The sequence below is a fragment of the Zingiber officinale genome, chromosome 2B, assembly GCF_018446385.1.
Source record: "Zingiber officinale cultivar Zhangliang chromosome 2B, Zo_v1.1, whole genome shotgun sequence".
Lineage (NCBI taxonomy): Eukaryota > Viridiplantae > Streptophyta > Magnoliopsida > Zingiberales > Zingiberaceae > Zingiber > Zingiber officinale.
In genome coordinates this window covers 82,805,285-82,814,582 of record NC_055989.1, presented here as the reverse complement: position 1 = coordinate 82,814,582, position 9,298 = coordinate 82,805,285, and positions in this window count along the sequence as shown.

The window sequence follows — 9,298 nt, the reverse complement described above, 5'->3', positions numbered from 1 at the left end:
GCAGCACTACAGCGAAACTGTAGCATCACTGTAGTGACACTACAGCAGAACTGTTGTGACGCTGTAGCAGTACTGTAGCAGGCGACTGGTTATTGTAGCAGTCGACTGGTACACTGTAGCAGTCGACTGGTACATTGTAGCAGTCGACTGGTAGTCGACCGTTAGGTAACGGTCAGCTTCACTTAAAGGATCAGTCGACTGGTGCATACACCAGTCGACTGGTAGCGGGAAAACAGCTTAGTGCTTTTCTCTCGAGCTCTATTTAATAGAGCTCGGGGTGCTTGGGCATGGTTGACGAAATAGACTTGGTTAAATCCTATTAGAGTTTCCCAAGCCTTTGTGTGATCGGTGTGCTTGTATTCAAGTGTTTGTGGTGAGGTTTCTCCACTGACAAGGAGCTTGAGCTAGCCGAAGGTTTTCTGGGGAGTCATCCATCGACGGATCAGGATCGTCTACCTTACGGACAACTGTAGAGTAGGAGCTTTATGTCCGAACCACGTTAAATCAACGTGTTAGGTTTGCTTTCTCTTGTTAGTATTTGTTTTTGTATTTCAGCTGTGAACTAACATTATAGGAAGCAATCGATTTGAGTGAGTTGTTATTCACCCCCCCCCCCCCTCTAGCGGACGTCAAGGTCCCAACAGAAAAGGGAGACGACCTCGCAGAGCAATCTAAAGGAGTTTGGAACTAATTAGTGGAGAGAAATATGAAAATATTTATAGAATGCGAAAAAGGAGGGGTAGAAAACTGCAGACCGATGGTGAATTGATCCCTAAAGAAGCATAAATAACCCGTCGGTGGTTCACACGGCTAGTCGGAAGCAGAGGGAATAACGATTTGATAGTCAGATAGAATCTCATAAGTAGCTCTCAAACTCTCAGCGTCGCATTCGTCGAACTCGGACTCGATGAACATGTACCAGAGCCCGGGGATAGCGACGGGAGGTTGTGAGGAGCTTGCCATCGGAAACAAAGAGGTCGACGAAGAACAACGAAAAGATTCGATTGAAAGGGTGAGGAGGCTTACGAGAAGGATCGCCGGAGAGAAAAAGGAAGCAAAGCGTCGCTGGGAAGCTCGAAGATGAAGAGATGTGAAGTGAGGAAGACGGCGACGCACACGAGGTTTATAAACCCCGCGGTTGATCAACTTCAGCCATTTGATCCAGAGTTACAAAAACCTAAAAGAAGATCAAACCGTTGAATTCAAAAAGTCGCCTATCACGTCATCAGTGGATATCCATTTGTCACATTAAACGTGCGACGACAGAAAGTGGACACGTGGCGCTCAGTCACCGGGCGACATTAATGAGGCTTAATTAAAAGGTATCGTCGCGTGCTCGGTCATAATGAGCAGAGGTTTGCACTGTCTTCCAAAAATTTGCACTATCTTCCAAAAATTTAGATGAAGTTAGGGCACTCGCTCGAGGAGCGCGGGGAGCAAGGAGAAAATTGCCGCCAAGTATAATCGCTTGTCATCCCGATCGGGCACGGATAAGCGATTATCACACAGATGAACTGGCGAGGCACATTTTGCTTCGAAGGCTTGGGCCGAGCTACAGTAGCAGACCCAGTCTAGTGAAATAAGGTCGAACGACGTGGACATGTGCACCGATCAGAAACTTGAGTATATAGGTTGATCGGGTCTTAGAGTCGACGAAGACATCTTGTCCAGTCAGTCAGACTTGTAGCTTCCTTTGACTAGACTTAAAAGGAAGGCTTGTGATGAGGCGATAGGAGGAGGCCCACCTAGCACGGGGTCACCCGACAGGGTGGAGGTCAAAGTCAAGATCAACGCCCAAGTGTCAAAAGGGTCGAACGAAGAATAAATGTAACGACCGATCGGGACAGGTAGGGCTCGATCGGTGGGAGACATGTTCGGGCAGACAAATCCTTCCGACTCGGGAGAATATCATAGGCAAGCGCTCAAGTCATATTATCAAGACGCTGAGGGAGACCAGATAGTTTATCCGAACGGAGGAAGTCAGGTTACTACACAGACACTGCACGGAAGAGCAACTGAAGTTGACAGATCGGAGGACTCCCGGTTGAGCGGATACTCGCTCGACCAAGTAGTGGGACCTGATCATGGATAGAGCGGAGTCCTGGGCGAGTGGCTGATCCGCTCGACCAAGCAGCAGGACTGTGATTCTTGCGACATCCTATCATAGGACATCGTGGAAGACGTGGCCATGAACATGTTGAAGAACGTGGCCACGAATATATCGGAGAACGCGCTCATGCCTCGAGGAGCGGGCACGTCGCCCATTAGGGCTCTATATAAAGAGGGATCCATCATCTATGGAGGTATGCGTGATTTACTATTTAGGCATAATGTCACTATTTCACTTCTTCTCTGTATTCCGGTGACTGACTTGAGCGTCGGAGGTCCAACGCCGAGAACCGCTTCCCTGGTTCGGCACTGATGTCATCAGTTTTACAAAGAGGAGCGGAATCCACATCTGGTCAGCGAAGCCGCCATATCCCAGCTTTCCACTCGTCTGCTTTCGGACAGGATCAAGTAGGTAAAAGGCCAGCGGTTTACTTGGTTATAACGTAGGTGGTTGTTAATCCAAGGCGTTGAAAAGTACTAAAGGATCTCCTTTGTTGAAGGTGGAGAAGTCTTTTACACATGTTGATAGCTCATAAATGATCAGGAAAGTTAATGCAGAAGTTGTTGAATATTTCCTAAATCAAAGGGTCTTTTTATAGCCCCTGGAAAATTTTATCCGAGACTGGAAGGTGCCTCCAAGATGGTCCAAGGCGTCTTCCATCAGATAAGTTTTATCTGTGCGAAGATAAAACTCTATCTTCGCTAACGGTTACTTTTTGCCTAGTTTAAGGTGCCTTCAAGGGGTTGAAGGTGCCTTCCACCAAAAAGGCATGAGGCCGCCTCCAACCTTGTTGGAGGCTCCTCCCACATGAAGGCGTGGGGGCGTCTCCAGCAGCTCCGCAACTCCCCATTTGCTCTTCCGTTATTCTGATCATCTGGGTGATTTCGTCCATTCGAAATTGGACTCATCTGGACCCATCTTCCGGCCTTCTCCTCGAGCAAGGTTCCTTCTCGACTTCTTATCCCTCGAATGTCGCACACATCCTTCTCGTCTACCGATATACTTTTCCGTAGTATCTCGTCCTTCGGATGCATTGAATTTGTCGACTCATTTTTCTTATCATCCTTCTCGTTAATTATGTCTTTCGCTCGACTTCTTATATTCATATGCTCCTGTATACTTTGATACAATTATCAAATATACAAGACATAAAATTATCAAAATTGATTAAAATAAAATAATGGATTCAACTGTTTAAAAAACAGATACTCGATGGGAAAGAGTTAAAAATGAAAGTGGATATGTTAGAGCACGTGATTAGATAATTTTAAAAACTTATCAATAAAAAACTGAAGGAAATTCTTCTACAGAGTCCCGGATAACTTCCTCTCTTCGAGCGGTGCATTGAGAACGACTCTGGCTCTTGCATGTCACTTGCGTTGAATGCTTAATTAATAGAAACAATCTCTCCTATTGAACCCCTCATTTGTCTAATCTGTGATCTTGATATATTAACAGTGTTTACTGATATTTATGATCTAAACATGGAAATTTTCACTTTGAATGGGAAGTTTGATTGCTGAGTTCGACTTTTTGTCTTGTATTGTTTCACCCTTCAATTCAATATTATTTGTTCGTGCAATCAGTTTTACAGCATTTTTATTTTAGATTTTTATAACTCCATCCATAACAAATCAGTCAGGGTTGATAGTAAGCCTAGATAAGAGAGGAAAATTGTGTTAAATTATTAGTCAGCATTAAAATTATGATAAATATTTAATAAGTGGATCTATTAAATTATTGTGTTAATGGTAGGTTGTTCCTCGGAGGAAACATCTTGCAGGGTTCGATTGTAACGTCTCTGCAAGTATCGCTACATCTCAAGAACTCAGGTGTATTACTAAATATGCAAGAGTTTGTGTTGCAGGGCCCGATTATAGCGTATCTGCAATGACCGCTATATCTTCATGAAAACTTGGATGTAGTGATAAATAAACAAGAGTTCTTACACCATATGTTGAATAAAAATAAATATGATAGAAAAAACTAATAATCTAAGATTTGAAATATAGAATATAGGAACCCTCCTTGGTAAATCAATGAAAGTAGTAGATATGATTATTAGGAGAAGAATTAATATTTTATTTGTACAAGAGACAAAATGAGTAGGTGAGAAGACAAAGATGATAGAGAACTTGAGTTTTAAATTATGGTACATAGGAAAGAGTAAAATAAGAAATGAAGTGAGTATTGTTGTATATAGTTCGTTAAAAGATGAAGATATATGAGTAGTTTGAAAAGGAGATTGAATTATAACCCTTAAGATAATAGTGACAAAAGAAACTATGAGCATAATTAACGTATATGCACCGCAAGTAAAATTATATTAAGTTATTAAATCAAGATCTTGAGATTGTTGATACAGTCTGACCTGGATGTTGTTTTGCTGTTGACACTGATTTAAGTTTGTATCAGATATTGAACTCAGATTAATTACTAATCTAGGTTGACTAGGTTGACCTGATTGAGAAAGTCCTAACTGGGATGTTAGGCAGTTGGAAAGTCCTGGTGAGTGAAGCCAGGCAGATTGGAAATCCTGGTGAGTGAAGCCAGGTGAAAACCCTAGTGAGTGAAGCTAGGTGCAAGTCCTGGTGAGTGAAGCCAGGCAAGGGAAAATCCAGATGGATCAAGGGTGATCGGACATCTGGTGTTGAAAAGTCCGAGAAGGAAGCTTGGCATGCGAAGTCAGAGAGGGCTCGGTAGCTCGTTCTCTAGGACCAGATGAAGTCGGAGAGAGCTAGGAGCTCGTTTCCCGACTAGGTCGAGAGGGCTCGACCCGATCGAAGTCAAGAAGTCGGATCGGCCGCATCGATCCAGGAAACTTGACACCGGATCGGCGGCATCGATCCGGAAACTTTATACCGATCGGTCCGCCGACCGATCAGAATTGATCGAGCTACCGAACGTTTACTTATCGGCCCGCACCGATCGAAATCGATCGCAGCTCATCAGGATAGCACCGATCGGTCAGAGACCGATCGAAGTCGTAAACGTCGAAGAACGCTATCCGATCGGCCGGGACCGATCAGATATTCTGATCGGTCCGCAGACCGATCGAGCCGGGTATAATTATCAGACACTGATCGGTCCGGGACCGATCAGATAGTTCCCGATCGGTCCACGCACCGATCGAGATGATCCGTAGCATGAATCGGCCTGCACCGATCCATGATGGCTTGTTTTGCATCGCGCTTTCTTATTGTTTCGATTCGCAATTGCTTTTACCTATTTCGTTTCTAACCATCTGCTGTAAGCTTTCTCGAAGTTACAGGTTACAGATCACTTGATGTTGGGTGAATTCAAATTAAGGATCATTAGTAGAAGGCGACGAAAAAGCTTTTGCTGTGTCTCGCTGCGGACAAACCAGTTTTGGTAGCAACGTCTCGTTTGCGATCTGCTGGCAGCCGTTTGGTCGAAATCAGCTTGACTTGTGCTGATAGGTTCAAGCTCAGAGGTACCAGTGGAAACGAGGATGCCATTGGTGGGAGCTGAGACAATCAGACAAGGAAGAAGCGTGATTGGCGACGTCGTGGACGGTTGCAGGGATTTGCTGCAGGTTTGGCAGAGATCCGTTACAGAGCAGAGAGGCATATGAAGGTGGAGAGGAGAGGCTCTCGGGATAATGCTTTATGTGCCCGTGCTGGGAACTACACTTTGAAAAAAAAACGCTCTGGAAGATTGAAGCAGTGTGCTTGTTCTTCGCTGATTGTGGCTATGAGCTTCCTTTGATCATTTCACTTGAGCCACTACTGTAAGTCTTGTGCTTAATTTCTTACTGCTAAAGACTTTGTGGAGAGGTTACTCCACCGAGAAGGAGAACTCCTTTAGCCGGATCTTCGGGGTGTGATCTACCGAAGATCAAGAGGATTCGCCCACCTTACGCACGCCGAGGAGTAGGGCAAGTTATCCCGAACCTCGTAAATCTCTGAGTTAGTGTGTACTTTCTTGTTTTAGTTTTCTAATTCACTGTGCTAACAAAGTTCTTGAAGAAATTTGTGTTTAGTGTTTTCAAAGAAGCTATTCACCCCCTCTAGCCATCTAAGGTCCCAACAAGTGGTATCGGAGGTGCTCTTCATTTCGGCTTAACAACCCAAAGAGCAAAACAATGGCCATGAAGGAGGGATTTAGCACCAACCGTCCACCTTACTTCGAAGGAGCAGATTTTCAATATTGGAAGGGCCGCATGGAGTACTACCTCAAAACCGACATAGCCATGTGGTTCTCAGTCAAGGAAGGTTTCACACCACCAAAGGATGAAGAAGGTAAGGAACTCGAGTCGTCAAAGTGGTCTACCGAACAACTCCAGCACAAGCCGATGCTAAGGCTATGGTCACCTTGCAATGTGGAATCGCCAAGGACCAACTCGTCAAGGTAGGTCCGCTCTCAGTGCAAGAGACCTATGGAACAAACTCATCGAGCTCCAAGAGGGAACTCGAGATTCTCGGATTGCCAAGAGGGACCTATTCTTGAATCAGCTCCAAAATCTAACCATGAAGGACAATGAAACGGTGAGTGAACTTCATGGGAGATTCAAGGAGATCATCAATGGTCTCCACTCCGTGGATGAACGGGTAGAAAACCGTGACCTAGTAAGGTACGCTTTTAAATCTTTTCCTAGGAATGCCTTGTGGTCATCCATGGTAGATGCCTACAAGGTATCCAAGGATCTTTCCATTGTTAAACTAGATGAATTTTTCTGTGAGATGAAACTTCATGAGCTTGCTAACAAAGGTCAAAAAGAGAAGGGTATTGCTTTATTTGCAGGACCAAAGAGCAAGGATGGAAGAAGGAAGAAGGAAAAGAAGAAAGAAAAGGAGATTTCCTCATCCACCTCTTCTTCCGAATCCGATGATGAAAGTGGATCATCATCAAGCGAGATGGCGAACTTCGTAAGGAGGATTATGAGAAGAGGCCGAAGATACAAAGGAAAAGGTAAAACTAATGATCAAAATTTTGATAAATCTAATGTTACATGTTATGAGTGTAGCAAGAAAGGACACATTCGGAGCGAGTGTCCGAAACTAAAGAGGAAGGAGGAACGAGCCAAAAGGAAGGAGGAAAGAGCCAAGAAGAAGAAGGCTCTCAAGGCCACTTGGGATGAGTCCTCATCAAGCTCATCGGAGGAAGAAGAGAAGATGGAAAAGAGCACTCGGCAATTGGCACTCATGGCAAGGGAAGAGTCAGAATCCGAGAGTGATGACTCAAGCGCTTCAACCACGGCTTCATCATCTTCGGATGATGAAGAGGTAACCTCTTCTCATATAGAAAAGTGTTATAAAACTATCACTCACTTATCTACATTGCTTAAAAAGTCAAAAACAGAAAATAAATTGTTGAAAGAAGAAGTAAAAACCTTAAGGACCCTTAGGGAAGATGAGGTCGATGACCTACATCTAGAAGTCCTTGAGGATGAGAACAAGGCCTTAAAGGGTGAGGTTGAGAAACTCAAGAAAATGCTTGAGAAATTCTCAACTAGCTCTAAGACTCTAGACATGATTCTAAATGCCCAAAGGGCGGTTTACAACAAAGCCGGGTTAGGGTATCAACCCAAGGAGTCGAGTTTCATTTCTCTAATGTCTAGAACTCAAAATAGTAGATCACATGTTTCTAGAGTTCATGGAACTAGGAAAGGTATGACCAAGGCATGGGTTCCTAGGTCTTCGTTGTAGAAGCATTAGGTCCCAAGATTTGGGTACCTAAAACCTCTATTTTTCGTGTATTGTAGGCATTGGTCGAGGGGAGCATCTATCAACTTGGTTTGTTGATAGTGGATGCTCCAAGCACATGACCAATAAATCACTGTTTACTACCATTCAAAACAAAAGTAGAGGTAATGTGTCTTTTGGTAATAATGGTAGCCTTAAGGTTGTAGGAATTGGAGACATTCATATATCCGAATGTCTTCATATCAAGAATGTTCTTCTAGTCAAGGGGATGACTTTTAATCTCCTAAGTGTCAGTCAATTGTGTGATACGGGTTACACAATTGAATTTCATTCAAGTCAATGTTTGGTTAAACACATTGACACACTTGACACGGTACTAGTAGGCACAAGGGTTGACAATATTTATCAAGTATCATTTAAAAGTGCTACTAATGCTTTGATTAAGTGTTTCATGTCGAAAGAAGAAGAGTCTTGGTTATGGCATAGAAGATTGGCACATGTAAACATGAAGAACATCTGGAAGTTGGCCAACCAAGGATTAGTGCGAGGCTTACCAAGCATCAAGTTCCACAAGACCAAACTATGTGATGCATGTCAAAAGGGTAAGCAAACAAAAGCTGTCCATAAAGGTAAAAGCAATGTAAGTACATCTACTGCTTTAGATTTATTGCACATGGACCTATTTGATTGCAGTAGTGTAATATCATTGAATGGAAGTAGATATTGTTTGGTAATCGTTGATGATTTTACTAGATACACATGGACTTTCTTCTTGAAACATAAGGACCAAACTATAGATATTTTTATTTCCTTTTGTAGAAGAACTGAAAATGAAAAATCGACAACAATTAAAACCATTAGAAGTGATCATGGTGGGGAATTTCAAAATCATAGGTTTTTAGAGTTTTGTCAAGAAAAGGGATATAGGCATGAGTTCTCTACTCCAAGGACCCCACAGCAAAATGGGGTTGTGGAGAGAAAGAACCGAGTCCTACAAGAGGCTGCACGAAGCATGCTTCATGAGTACTCACTACCGAGCTACTTATGGGCTGAAGCTGTGAATACAGCTTGCTATGTGCAAAATCGAGTTTTAATACATAGGTTTTTAGGAAAGACTCCCCATGAACTTTGGTTTGGGAAACCGCCTACAATTAAACATCTTAGGGTGTTTGGTTGTAAAGTGTTTATCTTAAACACCAAGGACCATCTTGGGAAGTTCACGGCTAAGGCTGATCAAGGGATACTGGTCGGGTACTCTCTTACCAGCAAAGCCTATCGAGTCTACAATGAGAGGACTAAATTGATTGAAGAGTCCTCAGACGTAGCATTTGAAGAAATCCCTAAATCAAATGATCAATCAAGGGATGTAGGAGAAATTCAATTCGAACTTAGAAATCTAAGTTTGAATGATCAAAACATTGGAAGAGTCGAAGTTGACTCTGAAGATGATGAGCAAAGGCAAGAAAGGGCTCAATCTGATCTCTTGCCTGTGCCGAGTGAGACCACTCATGAGGCACCGCCA